This window comes from Engystomops pustulosus, chromosome 1, assembly GCF_040894005.1.
Source record: "Engystomops pustulosus chromosome 1, aEngPut4.maternal, whole genome shotgun sequence".
In the NCBI taxonomy this organism is placed as follows: Eukaryota; Metazoa; Chordata; class Amphibia; order Anura; family Leptodactylidae; genus Engystomops; species Engystomops pustulosus.
This window is the reverse complement of record NC_092411.1, coordinates 245246245-245267406: the sequence shown is the minus strand read 5'-3', so window position 1 is coordinate 245267406 and position 21162 is coordinate 245246245. Positions and strand designations below refer to the sequence as shown.

The window sequence follows — 21162 nt, the reverse complement described above, 5'->3', positions numbered from 1 at the left end:
TACAAAATCTCAATACTATTCTTTGCTCCTTTTTGAAGCTCAATTTGCTTTTACTGGTTCTGTACAATATACATTTTAGTCTTGAGTCCTTGGTATAAGCCTTGATTGGCTTATTTTTGTCTTATCTTCAACAAGCCCAGGTAGATCCTCCAGAGACATGCATCTGCGAGTAAAGCATTGCCAAGATGGGTATGTGATTCGAGGGGTTTAGGACATGCCTGGGAGTTTTATAAGTCCTATTGTTACAGTACTTTCCCTACGTGCAATAAAGACTAAAAAATCTCTGTTTTCAGGGCTTTCTCTCCTTTTCCTAGACCCTATAATCTGCAGTGGCAGGACTCCCACTGCTTCATTTGTCTTTACTCATTTTCCAACCCTCATAACTTTTTCCCACTCATTTCCCTTTTTCTTTCCTGTGCCAGTCTCTTTTGCTTCAATCACCTCTAACTAATACTCTATTTTGCATGAAAGGGAATCCCTGCCATGTAGCTCTAGCAATCTGTCGGCTTGTTTTCTAGCATGAATAGAGTCAGCAAATTCAGCTGCCACACTGCTGTAAATCCTTGAACGGTTTCCAGAATTCACAGCTACTCACTAAATACATTTTGTATCACTGGACCTTTCTTACTTTGTGTTGGAGAGTAGAAAAAAGAAAAGAAACCACGATTTGAGGAGACAAAGCCACTGATTGGACGATTAAAAATTCTATTTTATTTGCTACATTTATCCGATTGCTCGTAATTGGCATCTAAATGTTGTAATGCCTGGCAATATAGTTTGCATTAGGAGCCGAGTCCATTCCACTGAGCAGTCCGCTATCCAAATACCTGTTATAAACAATCTTATTGGCCAGCGGGGGACTCAGGAATAACCACAGGCCTCTCTTGCTTTGAATCAGTCTACCTTAAATGCCAGTGATTATGTTCTGAGCCCTGTCTCCACAAACTATGGTTTCTATTTCTAGAATTCTGCTATCCTCTGTCTTTTTACGTGTTCATATAAATGTGTGTTAGTGGAACAGCTTGACTCAAGGCTACTGTTGGTTTAGCGTTTTTAGCTGGACATTTTAATGAAGCCGAATGAGAACAGAGTGATACACCTCGCTTCTAACAATTAAATCAACATTTCCAGAGATGTTTAATGCAATAATAGAATAATGGAGTCTTTAATTCTCATTAGAATGTCATTAGGAAGCTTCAAGAGACTTTTAAGGAGATAAAACTGCTGAGAATCATAAAAAGTCTTATTTCCGCTTTATGAAAATATACACTGGTTTTTGTAGATAGGACCATTTTATATTGAGTGTTTTGATAATGGGAGTAAATGGTTATTTTTTCAGACTTTGGGCACATTACTATATAGAATGGAAACAAGATCTTTCTACGAGATGCCTGTTTCTGGGACCCCATTGGCCCCCATTGCCATTTTAAAAAGGAAAAATACTAAAGAGGAGGTTTATTGGGCTGGCATATGCGCAACTTGAAGGTGTCGGGTCTCAAGTCCAAAAGCTTTAAAATTCTGTATTATTTATAGCACTGGTCTCTTTGTATTGGGAAGAGGTATATTATGCCTCAAAGGTTCTTTGTATTCAGTAGGTATTATATAGCAATACTATAATAGTGATGGTATCCCAGCACTATAGATATGTGTATGTGAAATAATAGTTTTATATTTTTCACTCTTTGTTTCATTGCAGTCAACTAGTAAGATAAAAAAAGTTCTTTCTTATGCTCATTAATTATCACTCTGCACCCCATCTTGGCAGAAAACAACCAGAAATGTAGACAATTTTTGCTAATTCATTAAACATGACAAACTGAAATATCACAAGTTCATAAGTATTCATACCTTTTGCTGTGACACTCATATTTAACTTACATACTGTCCATTTCCTTCTGATCCTCCTTGAGATGGTTTTACTCCTTCATTGGAGTCCAGCTGTGTTTAATTAAACTGAGTGGACTTTGTTAGGAAAGGTATACACCTACAACTCACAAATCACAGTGCATGTCAGAGCACTTGAAAATCATGAGGTCTAAAACAGATTAGTTGCAAGACACTGATCTGGCCAATGTTACAAAAGAATTTCAGCAGCAAAGTTCCTAAGAGTACAGTATCCTTCATAATCCTTAAATGGAAGCAGTTTGGGATAACCACAACTCCTCCTCTACCTGGATGTCCAGCCAAACTAAGCAATTGTTGGAGAAGAGTCTTGGTGAGAAAGGTAAAAAACAAACCCTAAGATCACTGTGGCTGAGCTCCAGAGATGCTATTGGGAGATGGCATAACGTTCTGAAAAGTCAACTACATAGTAACTGCAAAGTAACTGTAGCCCTCAACCAGTCGAGGCTTTATGGCATTGTGTGCCAACTGAACCTTCTCCTCAAGACATATGAAACCCACATACATCAAAAAAACACATAAAGGACTCCCAGAATAGGAGAAATATTTTTCTTGGGTCTGATAAGATTCAGATTGAAAATTTTGGCGTTAATTCTAACCAGTATGTGTGTAGAAATCAGGCACTTCTCATCAACTGCCTAATACAATCCCAACAGTGACACATGGTGGTGGCAGAATCAAGCTATGGGGGCGTTTTTAAGTTGCTGGGATAGGATGGCTGATTGCCAAGGTGAATGTGAAGATGTAAGATGAAAGCGGCCAAGTACAGCTACATCCTGAATTAAAACCTCTTCAAGACTGTTCTCGACCTCAGACTGAAGAGAAGGTTTATAAAATTTAAAAATGGCTTCACCATCTAACCTGAGAGAACTGGAGAGGATCTGCAAGGAAGAATGGCAGAAGATCCCCAAATCGAGCATCATGCATCATTGTCAAGAAGACATGTGGCTGTACTAACTGAAAAGTTCCCTCTACTCAATACTGAGCAAAGGGGTTGAATACATATGACCATGTGATATTTCAGTTTTTCTTGTTTCATAAATAATGTTCAAAAAAAGAACATTTTTTTTCTTACCAATTGGCTGCAATGAAACAAAAGTGAAAAATTTCAAGGTCTGAATACTAGTCTGTGCCCACTATACATGTGTGGTGTAGCAGTGCTAGGAAGGTGTGTGGAGTAACAGTATTACATAGGTGTGCAGAGTACTAGGACTATATATGTGTGTGGAGTAACACTATTATGAAGGTCCATGCTGAACATTCCTAGTCTGGGTCCTCAAACCCGAAAAAAGAATTCAGACAGAAGTTCAGGATTCTGCTTACAACCCCCACCCCCGCACCTGTGGTTAGTGCTTATTCGTGTGATAAAAGTTGGCAGGCATCCATGGAAATCCTCTGGAAAAGGGTGAGTTGCAAGCATTTAACTGCCGATACCAATCGTGTGTGTTACCAATGGGGTTGAGTGTTTGGGTTTAGTACCTGAACCAGAACCTGCAGTGACCCTTAAAGGGTCCGCTAATAAGTAGTGTGGAATTATAGTGTTGCTTACAGTTGTGATATTGCACAACTATTGATGACTTATTATGACTTATGTCTTATGATTTCTCTTTAACTAAAAATTTTATTTAACACTTTTTTGCTGCAACTTTGCATCTCAGTGGTGAACAAATAGTAAGAGTGAATGTAATATGGACAATTGTGCATTTTTAACTCAAAACATACAGATTAATAATTCACACAATTGTTCTGTCTTTTTTTTTTTAATTTACAAAGTAATTTTTGTTATGAAAATAGTGCCACTCCCTCTGGATATACAGTAACAAAGACGGACAAATTAGTAGATTTACTGCAGGGAATAAGGATGAATTATTATGTATGTATAACCCATGCAATAATATTTCAGCCCTGATTACAAATATATCACTCTTTGCTTCATATTCCGAGAGCTGCCATTGATTATTCTTACAAAATATTGTACAAATGCTGGTACTGTCCTCGGGCAAATGCAGGGTTAATCCCGCTTCATCCGCATGCAGTGCAAGCTTTTAATACATGCTGTCTCTATAAAGGATGTCTATATTTACTCTCATTAGTACTGACTCAGATCTGTTAATAAGAAATGACAGACTGTAATGTATCTGGTTAAAATGACCATCTGCGTTTGCTGAAAGAAGTGTCTTACTTTTCCACCATGCAAAAAAATGAAGAATTGCAGAACAGACTAATGTAACAGATTCTACAGAAGTGAGATGGCCAAAGGACAGAAGGCCTTTATCACTTTTTTTCAAAAAGACTGTGAGATTGTCATAGCCCAACGATGTAATGTACATCACTGAATATTTATTTGACCCCACTTCCTCCTACAATGTGTTCAGCACTGTAAATGTATACTCATATCCTTGTGACTTACCAGTTAAGGCTACATTCTCATGACTGTCATGGGGACATATATACTGCCACAAGACTGCGGCCACATACACTCACTGGCCACTTTATTAGGTACACCATGCTAGTAACGGGTTGGACCCCCTTTTGCCTTCAGAACTGCCTCAATTCTTCGTGGCATAGATTCAACAAGGTGCTGGAAGCATTCCTCAGAGATTTTGGTCCATATTGACATGATGGCATCACACAGTTGCCGCAGATTTGTCGGCTGCACATCCATGATGCGAATCTCCCGTTCCACCACATCCCAAAGATGCTCTATTGGATTGAGATCTGGTGACTGTGGAGGCCATTTGAGTACAGTGACCTCATTGTCATGTTCAAGAAACCAGTCTGAGATGATTCCAGCTTTATGACATGGCACATTATCCTGCTGAAAGTAGCCATCAGATGTTGGGTACATTGTGGTCATAAAGGGATGGACATGGTCAGGTAGGCTGTGGCGTTGCAACGATGCTCAATTGGTACCAAGGGGCCCAAAGAGTGCCAAGAAAATATTCCCCACACCATGACACCACAACCACCAGCCTGAACCGTTGATACAAAGCAGGATGGATCCATGCTTTCATGTTGTTGACGCCAAATACTGATCCTGCTATCCGAATGTCGCAGCAGAAATCGAGACTCATCAGACCAGGCAACGTTTTTCCAATCTTCTACTGTCCAATTTCGATGAGCTTGTGCAAATTGTAGCCTCAGTTTCCTGTTCTTAGATGAAAGGAGTGGCACCCGGTGTGGTCTTCTGCTGCTGTAGCCCATCTGCCTCAAAGTTCGACGTACTGTGCGTTCAGAGATGCTCTTCTGCCTACCTTGGTTGTAACGGGTGGCGATTTGAGTCACTGTTGCCTTTCTATCATCTCGAACCAGTCTGCCCATTCTCCTCTGACCTCTCGCATCAACAAGGCATTTCCGCCCACAGAACTGCCGCTCACTGGAGGTTTTTTCTTTTTCGGACCATTCTCTGTAAACCCTAGAGATGGTTGTGCGTGAAAATCCCAGTAGATCAGCAGTTTCTGAAATACTCAGACCAGCCCTTCTGGCACCAACAACCATGCCACGTTCAAAGGCACTCAAATCACCTTTCTTCCCCATACTGATGCTCAGTTTGAATTGCAGGAGATTGTCTTGACCATGTCTATATGCCTAAATGCACTGAGTTGCAGCCATGTGATTGGCTGATTAGAAATTAAGTGTTAACGAGCAGTTGGACAGGTGTACCTAATAAAGTGGCTGGTGAGTGTATATATCCCCGTAGATGGCAATAGGCTCCTGGGGCTGGTACAGTGCCACACGTACCACAGCTCATACGGGGAATAGGTAGAACATGTTCTGAATTGTGCTCACCCCTCCTCTTCTCCAGGGTGCATCCCATATATCCGTATGAGTTATCACCTTGAAGGAACCTAACCATTTGGACATTAACACACTCCCTTTCGACTCGTAGCTGAAAGTATATCCATTGTCATAGTCAAAGTAGAGTATATAATGTCTATGACCTCCAGCAATGGGCTGTAAACTTTGGGGCAATAACAGTGTTCCCATTAAAATAAATGGCCGTCCATCAGTATTGTTACTTTAAGCTACTGGGCGCAAATCCAACCAACCCTCGAACCTGAACGTATTATTTATAGTACTGGTTTTCTCACATGGGGAAAACATATATTGTGTTGGTCTTCTATGTACTATTGCTGATTTTTGGGTGGTCCTGAATGTTTTAAAAATGTTTGTCTAAACCGGACAATCATGTTGCAATGGCTGATGGTTTTTTTTCATATTCAAGGGCCTGGATACCTATTTGGAGAGAAAAAATATCAAAAGATATTGTTGATGTTGTTCCAGGGAGTTATTCGGATAAAGAAGGAATTTTTCGCTTCTTGGGCCAATTGGCATCATCTTTGCAACCCTTTATAATATAGGATTAGTGGGGAAGATTTATCATATGCCGGAGCTCCTATTTCGCCGTATGATTGTGACTACAACCCCCTTGTTGCTACTGATACATCAAGAAGCTTAGACCATTTGATGTATCTGACAGGTGGCACGTCCGACCTGCAGTTTTGTGTATAAACCAGTGAAAGAAAGAACGCAAAAGAATGCATGGCCGTCCCCTCCACTAGTCCCCGTGCCCCTTTGAGTCCGTATTCACTATTTTAATCGCAAATTCTTGCACTGAGCAAGAACTTGCTATAATTCCAATGCTTCTATGCCAGACAACTTACATAGTAGCAATAATAAATCTCCCCAAATAAGTTGAACTTTATGGACTAATTTTTTTTTTTTCAACCTTAGCTTCTATAATACTTTAAATGTTAAAAAAGTGGTTAAAGTTATTATAGCAACATTTCTTGAATTTCAAATAATTAAAAATAGATTGAAAAGAGACCCATGGCCATTATTGTCCTGAGGCTCCGACCACTCAGTCCATTCATAGTGTTCAGAGCAGATCCTCTTTCAGTATGCCTACCACTTCATATTTGTGTACCATTCAGTAAAAAGTGGTCACAAATATGCTGACAGTCTGAAATATTAATTTAATCAAATGTATATTTTATGTTTTTGTCTAAAGTCCCTTCACATCTGTGGACAATCTCAACATATAGCCAAAGTGGTCATGCGATTATTAGCACATTACATTTGACAATATTCTCTATATAGATAAAGTCACCTAATACTTTACGTTTTCGATCATAAATGTTATGGTAGGTAAGGTTATTATTCACACATGTCCTGCTAAGTGTCACAAGACATTCTCCTACAATTGTGTATAAAATATTAGACAATGTGAAAGAGTCTTTTTGTAAAAATGTTTTTCATATTAAAATGTAGGTTTGCATTTGGTAATGGCCAAAACTAAGGATGTACTCTACCGATTTCGGGAGAAACAGATATCTTTTACTCGTTTTTCATTGTTCCTGAGAAACACAGCAATGACAGCAGAGTTTGTGCTTTTATAATGCATGATTTACAGTGACCATGTAATGGGATAGAAAAATAAAATAATATTTATGATGTTGTTTAGTCCATTATACCGACTTTCCGATCCGTCTGTGTTCATGGCCGGCATAAACCAGTAGCGTTATTCAGAAGAAACATGCAAACTAATAAGAATGCAGAACTTGTCAGCACAAAATATTCAATGAATGGGCTTGATAGGACTAGTTTATGTTCCATGGATGCAGGAAGCAAGTAGATATCATTTCCATTTTTAATCCGTCACATATGATGGTCCTCTTCGTGAACTATGCTGATGTCTATCGAGAAATTGATTCAGAAGTCGGCATTTTATCATTGGGCTTTTCATTGATCATTTAGTTGAAATCAGAACCATTTTTCAATCATATAATAACAAATGGATCATTGATTAGTAGAGAATAAAGTATCACTATGAATTAAATCTGTATCTCAACATTACATACAGAGATTATATGTCCCTATATGGTAAGGATTCCTACACCGGAACTGGCCACCATTAATATGTAGCCCAATCTACTGGTGTGGTGCTATAAAAAGACTTTGAACAACTTATTGATAAAAATCCCTATTCTTGGGTCTACAGTGGTGTCAATCGCTTATTGTTTGCCTTAGCAGAATGTGTGCGACTATTAAGTATAGAAGTTTATATTATCAAACTCTCCAGAATATGCTCATCTCCTCGTGTTCTATAACATGCTGCCTGCAGATAGGACACCATGGACAATCTACAGTATGTAAGTCATCCTGCTCTATAATACGCTAGCTGAAGACTGGACACTGTGTACAATGTGCTCAGCTCCCCCTGTTATATAACATGCTGCCTGCATGTAGGACACTATGTACATTATGTTCAGCTCCTCCTCTTGTATATCATGATCACTTCATGTAGGACACTGAGTACAATATGTTTAAGCCCCTCTCCTGCTCTATAACATTCTGTCTGCAGATAGGACACGATGGCTGACAATAATCACTCAGCTGACACCTCAATACTTTTATACTTGCCAGATGTTTGTGTACCTACCATTACATCACTGCTAGAGCGTTGTTTTAACATGGTTTCTTCTTTAGTAGGAAAATAATTAAATTAGTTCAGAATTGGAATCGTATTTGTAGCTCCAAACATCTGTATGTCCCTATGTAGATAGCTCGGTCCTCTGCTCATGTGGACATGCACATTACACACGTTTCTTTATTTCGATTTCTCTTTTATGCAGTAAAGAGGATTATTTGCTAAGATGATAAGCCGGTTAGATTCTTATTAGTATTTTAATTTTTTTTTTCATATGTAAAATCTTTTTTCATAACACAGGTATTGTTAGCTAGGGCAGTAAAGGAAGGGACTGGAGGTGGAAATTCTGTGTTAAAATGCAAATGAAATTCTAAAAATGCAAATGAAATTATAATAAAGGGAATTCAAGTTTTTACATGCTTATGTGTAATGAACGTAATAAATGAGTGCGTAATAAAAATCACCATTTTATTGATGCTAGAAGTCTTTTTTACACATCAGTAGGGCTGCCTCCTAATATAGCAGAAGCCCTTTGTTAACCCACAGAGCTCCCTGTCAGTCTTATTTCCTTCTACAAAGTACAGAGAAAGAAACACTTACTGCAACCCCGGGTGCCAGAAGCCAATTCTGTAATGTATAATGTGTTGGTGTTGGGAGGAGAGTCGATCTGGCCAGGAATCCGATAGCAGGAGAAATTGAAGAGTGTCCATAGTTAGATGGTCACCTGTTCAGACCAAATAGTTTATTACTATACAAGAGCTATACAATCAGAAAAACACCATGAAGTATGTGAAATTGTGCAGATAAAACATTCCTGTAATAGAAGGCTTCATGAATGATATGTTATTTCTTAGGGTGTTTGGAGGATGTTTGTAGAGTTCTAGCTTGACATGGCTTTGGTTTCTCAAAGTTTTTCTTACTAAAGAGCCAGAGATTATTATTTTTTTACTAGAAAAACACCTCTTGCTCTGATTCAGCAACAAAAACATACAGTTATTAAGCCCCAATATTGTTAAAAATCTGCAGAATTAAAAGCCTAAATTTGCAGTATGTACAAGTAGTCACTTTCTAATGCAGGCACCTACCAGAACCATTTATAGCCGTAATAAATCTGCCTGGTGGAAAGGGGAAACTCCTCAATGAATTTTCCAGTGGGGTTATCCAAGAGATTTCTCAAACAACCAAATGCACATCCATTCGTTGAAAAACGGGTTTTGGTCTTTTTGACTTCTTAAAAGGGTTGGCCACTTACAGCAAACTTTAAAGGACCTCTACCATCAGTTTTACTGACGCGTCCTACTAAGAGGTTCTAAGAGGAATGATGCCCCTCAGGACCTTTTTGATTCCAACTCTATTTGTCGTGATTGTGGCAATATAAATTCATAAAAACTATGCCAATTAGCCTGGGGTGCTCCGGTGTCATATTTTATTTCATTCACCTCCATTGCGCTAGCACTCCAGCCTGGTCCTGGCCATCACTTTTTCTATGCACTGTAGGGAGGACCAGACAGGACTGCTAGCACAATGAAATAAATAAATATTTCATTAAAATATGAGGCGCTCTAAGGTTCTGCGGTAATTAGCATAATATTTATAACTCTATATTTATGCAGTTATAATAAAAGAAGTCTTGAGGAACATCGTTCCTCAGGAACTTCTTTGTAGGACACATCTACCATCAGTAAAATATGTAGGATACAACACGTCACAGGAAGTTTTGTGGTCAAATGATCTGCCACTCCTAGGGGCAGAAGGGGAAATTAACAGGTCCCCCTTTTAGGGTATTGCACTTAACAAAGTAAATTTTCTTATGTCTTCTAACCAACCCCTTTAATTTGGTTAACAGAGCACTCCGTGGTGACATGTTACATAAGATTTAGAACAACAAGCAGATAGCGGCCAAATCTTATCACTACACCTTAGCTCATATGCAAATATATTGAAGCTGCAGTGACTTGGTCTGGCCACAACACAGAAAATGGAGCTATCTCTTTGTGTAAACTGTTTTACTGATGAAAACATTTCTGCAGGTAGAAACTGTAAAATATCTCCTTCATCTACAATAAAATTTCAACTGCAACCTCATACACACAGTAGCTGGATGTGAATGTTCTTACAGGGAAAGGTTAAGTCAACCCGTCCTCCGCTTACTATACATGCATAAGCTGTTTGTAATCTTTGTTCTGTCAAACGCCATTTATTAGCACAAAGTGTCTTTTCTTCCTCATATTTGTGCAATGACACAGTGTTAACTTCTCACTCAAATTACCCGAGTGGATTTAACTTTGAAGTTGCAGAAAGATAGCGCAGTCCGTGACACGAGGAAAGTGAGGAGGCTCCTGCCAAGCTATAGGAAAGGTACAGCCCTTATTACGCACACTGCATGAAGCTGATTTAACCTGGAAAAATAGTAGTATATTGAAGAATTCTATTTCATATTTTCTATTGTTCTTTTTGTAAAATTAATAAGACATTTATTCAGTCTGTATTAGCCTTAAGGATATCTCAGATTTGGAGAAATAGTTTAAGCTGTTAATTATAAAAAGTTTGTTTGTGAAATTCTCAAAGACGTAGCTTTCTATTTTTGTATTTATTACTAAATTATATTTTATTCTACATTTACGCTCATTAGAGCAGAACAGCTCAGAATTCTGATTAAGAGAAGTGCATTATGGGAGATCCAATGCATTCATATAGCTTGGGTCTACTCCTAGTAGTTGTGTAGTATGTCTGTGTCAGTAAGGAATGTATAGCTTATCCGTTGTCACAGGTTTTTTGGGAAATTCTTTTCACTATATTGTATCTATAAAAAAATTAAACAGTGAGCAAGCTTCATTTATGTTGTGTCTCAAAGAGGGGGAGTCTTTTTCTCAGTTTTCATTGATTGTGACGACTGTGTTGTATAGGCAGTTCTGAAAGTGAACCTGTCACCACATTTTCACATATACAGCTAGTGATAGATTACCATAGAGTCCTGTTAACTTACTGATACCCTTCTTTTACCTAAAATAGTTTCCCTTACATCCACATAAATCAACTTTGTGTTACATTCCCTAGCAACAGAGAAGGCTTGTCCTGCTTATCCAGCCCATCCCATCATATCCTCATATCCCATGCCTCTTCCCATGTGACCAAGGTGACATCGGCACAGGTCCTTTAGCCTCCTAAACATTAGCAAACTGTACACCATGCACATATCCCATCACATGAACTCACAGCATTCCTCTATGGATTACTAATCTTCCCCATCCTCCATGGACTTCTACTCTTCCCCATCCTCTGTGGAGGCTGATGTGATTTCATGTGATCAGATACATACATGGGGTAGATGTTGCACATGTAGCAGGACCTTAAATGATGTCATGCTGATCACATGACTTTAAGTGTCCAATGATGTAACAGTTTCTCTCTCTCAAAGTCACACAGCAGCATATCATAGCACTGAAACCTGGTAATCACGAACAAGGAGGCCATGCAGGTATTCAGGAACAAGGGGCCATGCAATTAAAATTTAATATACAGGACTCACTTAGTGTGAATGACTCAAATCATATGAGCTGTATGTAAGTTTACATACTGCTCTTTGTAACATTAAAGAGATGGAAAATATTCATTTAAAGATAATCTGCCATTTGATTTTACGCATTATGAATTACAGATACCTTGAGGATGTTGTAGCTACACTGATGCAGAAGCGTAACTTGTTTAATCCCTGAGCTGAGTGATTTTGCTGAAAAAACAATTGGTGCAGGGACTCTCTAATCAGACACTACATGATCCCTCTAGTTCTGTGAGATACAGTGTGCTGACAATATGGTTAGATCATCAGGGTGAAGGTTTATTTACAATTTTGTTTACCTTCTGAACATTGTACTAGTATCTGACACATAGAAAGAGAGAATAGACAGATCAGAGATGATTACACGCGGCCAGCTCTGCTACATTTCTGTTCTCATATACATGTGCCTGCCTCCCCTTTCCCCGGATAACTTATCTGCATGTAGCTTGCAGCTTCTATCTCCACATGTGGCGCTGTTTCTTGGCAGGAAGTCAGTGTGTATCAGTGTGAGCTCAGTCCTGGACTGCAGGGAGGTTTGGGCTAGAGAGCAGGAAGCATTAAGAGAGAAACTCAGCACCGGGTTGTCACACATAAACCAAGATGGCATCCCCGACTCTAAGTCAGAAGTTACAGGGTGGTGTCAGGGGCAACTGAAATTGTGTATACTGGGATAGAGACAGGTTGGACTTATATCTGTGAAATGCTGTTTTTTTTGTTAAAAAGAGTGAATTAGAAAATGTATTTTGTTATCCTGAGTACATTTAAGAAACTCGTCTTTGTGGGAATACCCCTTTAATGCTCCCTACTGAGAATAATCCATTAAAAAACAGAATATTGCCCTAACATCACAATGCATTTAGTTTTATGTGTCAATACAGGAATATCAGTGCTGCAATAAATTGCACTAAAATATTTTTTGTCTTTTCCTTTCTTAGAATCAAAGTGATGATTTAATTTCCATGACTGTGTAAACTGTCCCTGGAACCACCCTGCATCAAAGGTAAGGAATCTGCCTGACAAGCGTCTTACTTGTAGCAACCAAAACAAATGGAATGAATGCATTTAGAAATGTGTGTTGTCTTTTTATGCTTATTTTCCATTATCTTTAAACGCTCTACATGTTATACTTTAATTGAATATGATTATATACAACACAAGAATTTTAAAGAAAATTTGGCTAATTATTTATTTTGCCCTAGCTGAAAAAATAAAAGTTAAGGCTACACTGTCACCAAGTTTTAGCCCTGCAATATATGAAGACAGATTCCCAATGTGTTTTTAGAAAGGATTAGGACATACCCCACTGCATACTCAGAGAGTGGGATATGTTCTCCATTTGGCTCCTCCACCTGAAAGATGGAGAAGAAGTGAATATCAGTAGATGCCAATGTTTGTAGTTTTTCTCCAGTGATGTAACTATCCATTTATGGCCAGATACATCCCTGGGGACCTTCCTTAGTGTATACTCAGTGGAGGCCCGGGATGAATTCAGTACAGTTACGTCTGTCTCCCATAATCTTATTCAGAAGGAGGAAGCAGGTTCGGAAGATGCAGCTTTCTACCTCTGTCCAACCTGTGTTTCCTGCAGTATGCGACATATGCTGGGCAGACAAGGCAAAATTAATGCCTTTGCCTACCAGAATATGTCTATGGAGATGCTTAGCATATACCCCGGGAACTTTCCTTGTGTGTGCACTGAAAATATCCAAAATAACATGGCCTTAATCATGTCAGGACTCATGGAGAGAAAAAGTCCTAGATACCCTGCTATTGACAGTGTGTATATGCAACCAGCCCAAGAGGCTTAGGGGGGCCAATAATGTGTCTCCTTCTCATAATCAGCCTAGGACTATAAACCATTCATTATAGTCAGGGGAATCACACTTTTCACTGGGACCCATCAGCTTCAATTTACACCACTGGTCAAAAGACCCGTTAAAAGGGATGAGAGTGACCAGACAAGTACTGAATGAAATTCCCATGAAAACTCAAATATCAAAGAGATAGTAAAGCACTAAATATCTTAGACTTTATCTCACAATTAAATAGTATCTCTGCTATATAAACCATCACTAGTGCTATTAATGTTCAGAGAAGATAGCAGAGAAGTGATGACATCACCATCTCGACATCTTGCTACCTGTACAGTGTGAACGTAATAAATGTAAGGGTTTCCGAAATCCAACTATGTTGATTTATTGATAAATACCTTAAAAGGGGTTCTAGTAACAATTTAGGGGGTTCTAGTAAAGGGTATTATGGTGGGTCATAAAAGCTGCCTAGCCATTCTGTGCCCTGAAAAGGGCATCATCTGCATGAAGTTGGTATGTTCTGCATGTGAGGAGATTTCATTTGTGAGGAAATAGAATAATAAGTAACACATAACCCATCTGATGATGTCTCTTACTTCCCATTCTCAGTGCCTCCAGTGCTGTTAGGCCAATCCCTATCTTCACCAGTCACATTTAAGGCAAGAGATTTGTCCAGTGGTCATGTGCACATTGTACATAATCATCAATTCTGGCCTGACGGTATTGGAGACGCTAGGGAACGGATAGGTTCTGCAGAATACAGAATGCCTTCCATAGAAATAAGCACAAATTAGTTCTTCTAAACCAATTCACCCCCTTAAGGGTTTTTTTCTCAGTACTGGAAAAATCCTTAAAGAATGCTATTATTGTTCCCATGTGTGCAAACTTTTTGAATGTGTTCAGAATTATGCACGTCACAGAATAATGAAGCAGTAAGGCCAGAACATCAGTACAGTAATGGAGCAAACAGTCCAGATAGTGCAGGACCCACATCTAGCCGGATTCTACCTAGGATAATCAAGACCATATGTATAACACTAAGTATACAATAGGTGAAAAAGAAGGCATTTCAGGTGTAATCAACCACATGCAATGTAATATTTAACTGGGGGGGGGGGGGGCTCAAGAGGGAAGATAAAGGATGGTAGGTGAATCAGGTATCCATTTGGATGCTTCCCATCCTTGACTGGTCCATTCTTCTAGTCCCCTATTGAAACACAGGAAATCAGATCATTGCCAGTCAGTTCCGCCCCAGTCAGTGATTAACTGTGGTGTCATTTTCTGTTTTGGGAGGGTCAGTAAGAAATCTGATTACCATGTCATTTATCTTTTGGTCCTTTTTGTTAAATAAAAGTCTTCAATAATCAGACAACCCCTTTAAGTCTATGTTTAAAGGAAATCTACCATCAAAATCCATCATGATAAACTAGGGACACTTACTCAAAGATCCAAGCAACGGGACTGTGATAATATTCTTACATTTGTATCCATGACTTTCTATCTTTCTAAAATCCCATTTGAAAATGTTGTTAATGAGCATGAAGGGCTCTGGAGGGTATGTTTCCAGAGCCCTTCAATGTAGATTCATAGGCTGAATTTAGCAGGTTTTCCCTCCCCTGCAAATACTTCTCTTGATATATTATACAGGCTGAGGGGAGTTGGTTGAGACATGTTCTGCTCATTGTAACAGCCTGTGAATCTGCAACAATTGAAGGGCTCATTTAACTCTCCCAGAGCCCTTCTGCCTTATTAGCATAATTTTAAAAGTTGATTTTAGTACTTAAGAGGCCATGGATGCCAAATATAAGATGATTACCACAGTCATGGTGCCTGGATCTATGAGTAAGTGTCCCTGGATTATCAGCCTTGGTTTTGATGGTAGATTTCCTTTAAGTCTTGTCAGTAGAACTTGTCTCTGCCATTCAAAGCGATTCTTTCTGGTTACAGTACAGTACAGGCAAATAGGCTGTAAGACAGAGAGGCTATACGTATATTTCATTGAGCATATTATATTAGCATAGTGTAATGAGAAGCTCTTCCTTACTTACACCCTATATAGATGTATTTTCTTTTGTAGAAGAAGCAATTTAATATTATTCATGAAAACTAACGACTGATTCTGGTAAAACTAAAACACTTTCTGAGCAATGACAAATTCTGTTGATACATAGGCCCCCGAGATCATAAAGTGTAGCCAGGATCGCTGTTTCCTCGGTATTTACGCATTACGTATAGCAATCCGTCCTAATGTATGCCTTCCTATTCTTTGACATCTTGCATTACTGCAGCATAAATAAGTGTGCAGCGTTTCCTATGAAGTTTAATAACATAATGAAGGAAGTGACAGGCAGATATTTTGTATAATCCCCCAAAGTCCAAATTAGAAGCAAAGATATATCTGAAACGTGACATAATATAAAACAAAGGTGTAAATCAACTCCCCAAAACATAAAGAAGACTTGTTAAGGAGAGTTCATTAACACAAAAGTGCGCATTTTAAGATGAAATTGGAAGGATTGATGCTGCAATAAAGCTCAGACAGAGGATGTGCTCCACAATTAACTAAATCATATGGATTTTATATTAAAAGAAAGAAAATGTCGGAAAGAAATACAGCCAAATATGTTCTTAAGTTATTAGCGTATGTTATGTCTCCACTAATGAACTCATCATAAGATAAGAGAAATGCCATATCCTAAATAATGGAGGAGAAGAAAACATAGCTTTATGTAGCTGGCTTCCAGAGACGGGATGGATCTGTGCAAACAATCCTATTCTTACTGGGAAATAACTGCTTGAAAAGGAATTTGGAATTGAGCTACAGAAAGCTACTGGATAAAATCGCACCCACTTCCTCCCCCAACACTAAAAGAACCCACTGAGCAAGTGTAATAATATATGTCTATTTCAGATGGACTTCACTAGCTAAGAATTGTTTCCAATTAACCAAAGTTTATGGTAAATATTATCATTTTTTGATGTTTTCACTAAAAACGAACATTACACATTGAATAATCATAGGTGGATGATCATCCAACAATTAGATGCTATAGAGTAGGTTTCATAGCTCCTTAGTAAATAAGGGGCCAGATGAATCACTTGTTTTTTCTGTTGTTTTTGCGCCTTTTCATAGTTTTGCACTGTTTTTGCGCCAGTTTTGCGACTAAACACCAAACTAGTCATGCAGCAAAAATAACCATGTTTTCCTCATTTATCCTTCCAATCCAGATGTTTTGCTGCTCATAATAATATTCAACATTTGCGACTTTCCATTCAGGCGCAAAACGGAGTGCAAAAGCACTCCAGCCCGAAGGTCGTGTAAACTGAGAAGCAAGCACTGAGCTCTTTTGCAGAGCAGCTTATCCCCAGCAGCAGAGCTACAGACACTACAGATACTACAGACACTACGTGCAGCTTCTGTTTACAGTTCATGACCTTCTATTTACAAACAATCTGCAAAAGCCTCAGCTCAGAGCAAGATAGAAGAGAAGTTTGTAGGACTTTGCAGATACTACAGAGAAGTGTCCTCCCATGCAGGATGACCGCACTGGTGTCTGAGGAGGATACTGGCCAGAATTACAAGGGGACAGCAGGAGATCAGCCCTGGGGGATCCCCTCCAGGAGAGGCCATTGCTGAGGAGATCACTGGGTGCAGGGTGTCACTCTCCTGGGCTCTGCTGTGAGGGTCATTCTCTTTTTGGGGTGCGGGAGAGAAGCAGAGAGGAGCTTGTAGAAGGATCACATGTAAGTGTCCGAATCTAACATTGTGCCTAAAGTAAAGTGATTAATAAGAGGCAGGAGCTCAACTCATCACAGATAGTTGTAGCTTGTTATAATTCTGGTGCAACAGTGCACCAGAAATAAGGTACAACAACTAAACATCTGGCCTAAGGCTTGTAAAAGACATATAGGCATCCAGTCCAACCTACATGGCATAGGGGGGATCTATCACCACTTTGTATGCTTTCTTGTACTGCTCTATGAGACTTTCTGTTCCCAGTTGAAAATTTTTGGTCTTTGTCGATCCCAAAACGTTCCAACTAAGAGCAAAAAGTCTCAAACAGTGGTTCAAAAAACCAGACAATGGGGCACACAAATCAATTGTTTTGCTTTACGACTTTTAAAAGTTGTCTAAAGTCAGGATACTTTAGCAGTGCTATGTATCTTTCTAAATTTGTCGCTGTGATACATTTTTTTTTTCTTTGTCTTTGATTTGCAGGTTTTTGATTATTTTCGCTACTTTTTAGGTGCTTGTAAGGAACTAAGCATTGAGTCAGTTGTACTTCGTTTGCACCTAAAAAGTCTCTTATTTCCACCTAAAAAGTTGCAAAAAGAAAATATCTGTCTTGGACAGATACACACAACAACAACAGACACACTTACCAGCTAACTTCTTACGACCCTGGCATAGTCATAAAACTGCACCTAAAAGTCCCCAAAAAACACAAAAAGTAAATCTAAGGTTTTACAGTTGATCCCCGATAGAATGTTGATCCAGAGTAAAGGGGAAAAAAGCCTATGTGACTGATGCCAATTGGCGCAATGTAGGGAAAATTCCTTCCCAACCCCAATATGGCAGAACAACTCCCTAAATCAACATCAAATTAACAAAATGTTCCCATAACCCGTAATAAGAAAGGCATCTTATTCATAGATCCAGGCACTGTGACTTTGGTAATCTACATATATTTGTTATCCATGGCTTCCTTCCTTCTAAACTCTACTTATAAAACTATGCTAAAGAGCCATAATGGGGTTGTTACCAGAGCCCCTCTATGCTCTGGTTTCAAGACCTGTTAGACTGTGCAGTAGCACTGCCTCCTCTCACCATGTGCTGCAACTTCCATTGCTGCTGTGAAATCAACAGCAGGCAGGTAAGGGGGAAAGTGCTGAGCGAGCAGGGGGAGGAAGAGACAGTATAACGGGCTGTGAAGCTAGAGCACAGAGCAGCATAATGTGGGTGGCAATCATTGAGCACAGGAATTTTGTCACAATTTATGGCAGTTTTATGTGGTAATCGATAACTGACATTTACTTCAGTTATGTGTAGCACTTGATCATGTCTACAGGCATCTAATGAACATGTTAGGCTGAATTCACACCTGCGTCAGAGGGTTTCCATTAAAAACTCTGTAGCATGATGGAAACTAGAAACGGAAGGTGAACAGAAAGCCGTCCTTCCATAATGACTTCAATGTATGGAAGGTTACTTTCCATTACACTTTCGTTAAAATAGTGGAAAAAATGATGTGGACTACTGCACTATTTTATGGAAGGAACCTGCTGAAGGCACATGTGAACTGAGCCTTAAAGGGAGTAATATTATGTGATGGTTAAAAATGATTTTTATTCTATTTTTAGTAAAACACTCCTTATGAAAAAGTAGTTTTAAAGTGAAAAAAACCTCCCTGACCTATATCAGTTCCTCGGATTTATGTCATATAATGTAGGTCATAACCTTTTGGTATCCATTAATATGTTTATACAATAAACTATAGGGTCAAATGGGAAAATCTAATCCTGTTCGGCTGTACTGCCAGTATATTCTTTATACTCTGTATAGAGTTCAGTGTATACAGTATATATGTCTGTAGCTTTCATCCTGCACAGAAATACTGATGCACATAACTGGTTAATAGGTGAACTGTAGAATTCTTTCTAAGCTGCAGAATTTACCCGTTGCCATGAGATTGCGTCCTAATCTGATAAAACAGTGGATTAGATGGAATTTAAAATAAATAGATCAGGAACAAGCCATGTGTCAGACCGAACACTTCTTAAAGTCTTTCATTTCACCCAATAATTACAACATTGACTAGATTGCTGGCTTTGTAATATGTGGCCACTATGAGATGCTAACACTGCCCAGCATGACTTATTTGGTTCAGATCCTAGACCTAAACATATTTTTGCCATTTTTATTTATACTGGCGTACTACTTCAGCCATCATAGGGGAAATGTCTCCCCAGAAATTTTTTAGCACATTGTAAAAAACTCATTACAAGGGACAGAGAATCAAGACCTACCGGTATGTCTCAGCCATGATGGATGGCTCAACTGAACAGCTATTCCTCTAAACAACTCTTCATACATGCACACTCTGAATTAAAAAGGTGACTACCAAGGCATGCTGCTAGTTGTAGTAACATATTGGAAAATATTGGTATATACATAATACTATAATTCATGTTATTTGGATCTTAGGTTGTCATGGTAGCTCTATTTAGAGTAATTTGGCGCCCTCATGCTGAATTATAGCACGTACTATTTCCCTGCCATGTCTGGTAGCATGCTATAATGTATAAATTATCTTATAAATATGTTAATGGAACTTTTATGCAAAATCTATGGGACTATAAGGAGCCTTTTATTGTGGTAACTAGGCAATGGGTGGGGATTCCAGTACATAGACGCACTGAGGATACCTTCTAACACTGTTTAATGACTTGTCCAGAGGAAGATTACAGTGACCAAAAGTTAATAGTAAACAGTGTAGATAGAACAGGGAATGATATTATGATAGAGAGATAGATGGATAAATAAATAAAAAAGCAGTAAAATCCAAGTCCACACAGGTTCAAATAATCAAAGGTTGTAAAAAGTGGACAGAACTCCAATGATCCAAATTCAAGAATAGGTGAACTTTATTGAAATAGCGGATGTTGCCACTATTATAATAAAGTTCACCTATTTTTGAATTTTGACCATTGGAGTGCTGCCCACTTTTTACAACCTTGGATGGATTAATAGATAGATAGAGAGAGAGAGAGGGGGGGAGGAGATAGATATAGATATAGAGATAGATAGATAGATAGATAGATAGATAGATAGATAGATAGATAGAAAGGCAGACAGACAGAATGAGAGACAGAATGAGAGACAGACATATAGACAGACGGATAGGCGGATATGATCGATAGATAGATAGATAGACCGATAGATAGATAGATAGAAAGATAGACCGATAGATAGAAAGATTGACCGATAGACAGATAGATAGAAAGATAGACCGATAGACAGATAGACAGATATGATAGATAAGATAGATAAGATAGATAAGATAGACAGATATGATAGATAAGATAGATAAGATAGACAGATATGATAGATAAGATAGATAAGATAGACAGATATGATAGATAAGATAGATAAGATAGACAGATATGATAGATAAGATAGATAGATAGATAAGATAGATAGATGGATAGAAAGAGGGGGGTATATAGATAGATTAATAGAATAGTAGATAGATGAGCAGTTATGTGAGGGTTAATCACACGAGCCTTACTTCTTATAGTGGTGTCGGTCTGAGATCAGCAGCTCCTTTTCCATTCCCTGCAAGCCTTGTACTTTATCTGCTGGTATCATGTCTTCTCAGACATTTGTTCTTTCTCATTTGTGTGGGTTTGAGAATTTAATCTGACACACCAGACTGGGCTTGTAATGTTGCATAACAGTG

General features: G+C 38.6%; 1 protein-coding gene and 1 long non-coding RNA gene across 17 annotated transcripts in view; one reads left to right on the top strand and one right to left on the bottom strand.

Moving 5' to 3' along the window:
• TENM3 (teneurin transmembrane protein 3) overlaps positions 1-21162 on the top strand; it is a 1383253-nt gene that overhangs the window by 655006 nt on the left and 707085 nt on the right. For all 16 annotated transcript variants that reach the window (XM_072123399.1, XM_072123501.1, XM_072123484.1 and 13 more), the window contains one exon: positions 12827-12891. The gene's annotated coding sequence lies outside the window, so the exon portion shown is untranslated. The remainder of the gene's footprint in view (positions 1-12826; positions 12892-21162) is intronic.
• On the bottom strand, positions 7286-21088 carry LOC140076822 (uncharacterized). The gene is made up of 3 exons (XR_011849662.1): positions 20992-21088; positions 8933-9056; positions 7286-7598 (listed from the first exon to the last, which is right to left on the bottom strand). It is a non-coding gene; the product is annotated as an uncharacterized lncRNA (long non-coding RNA).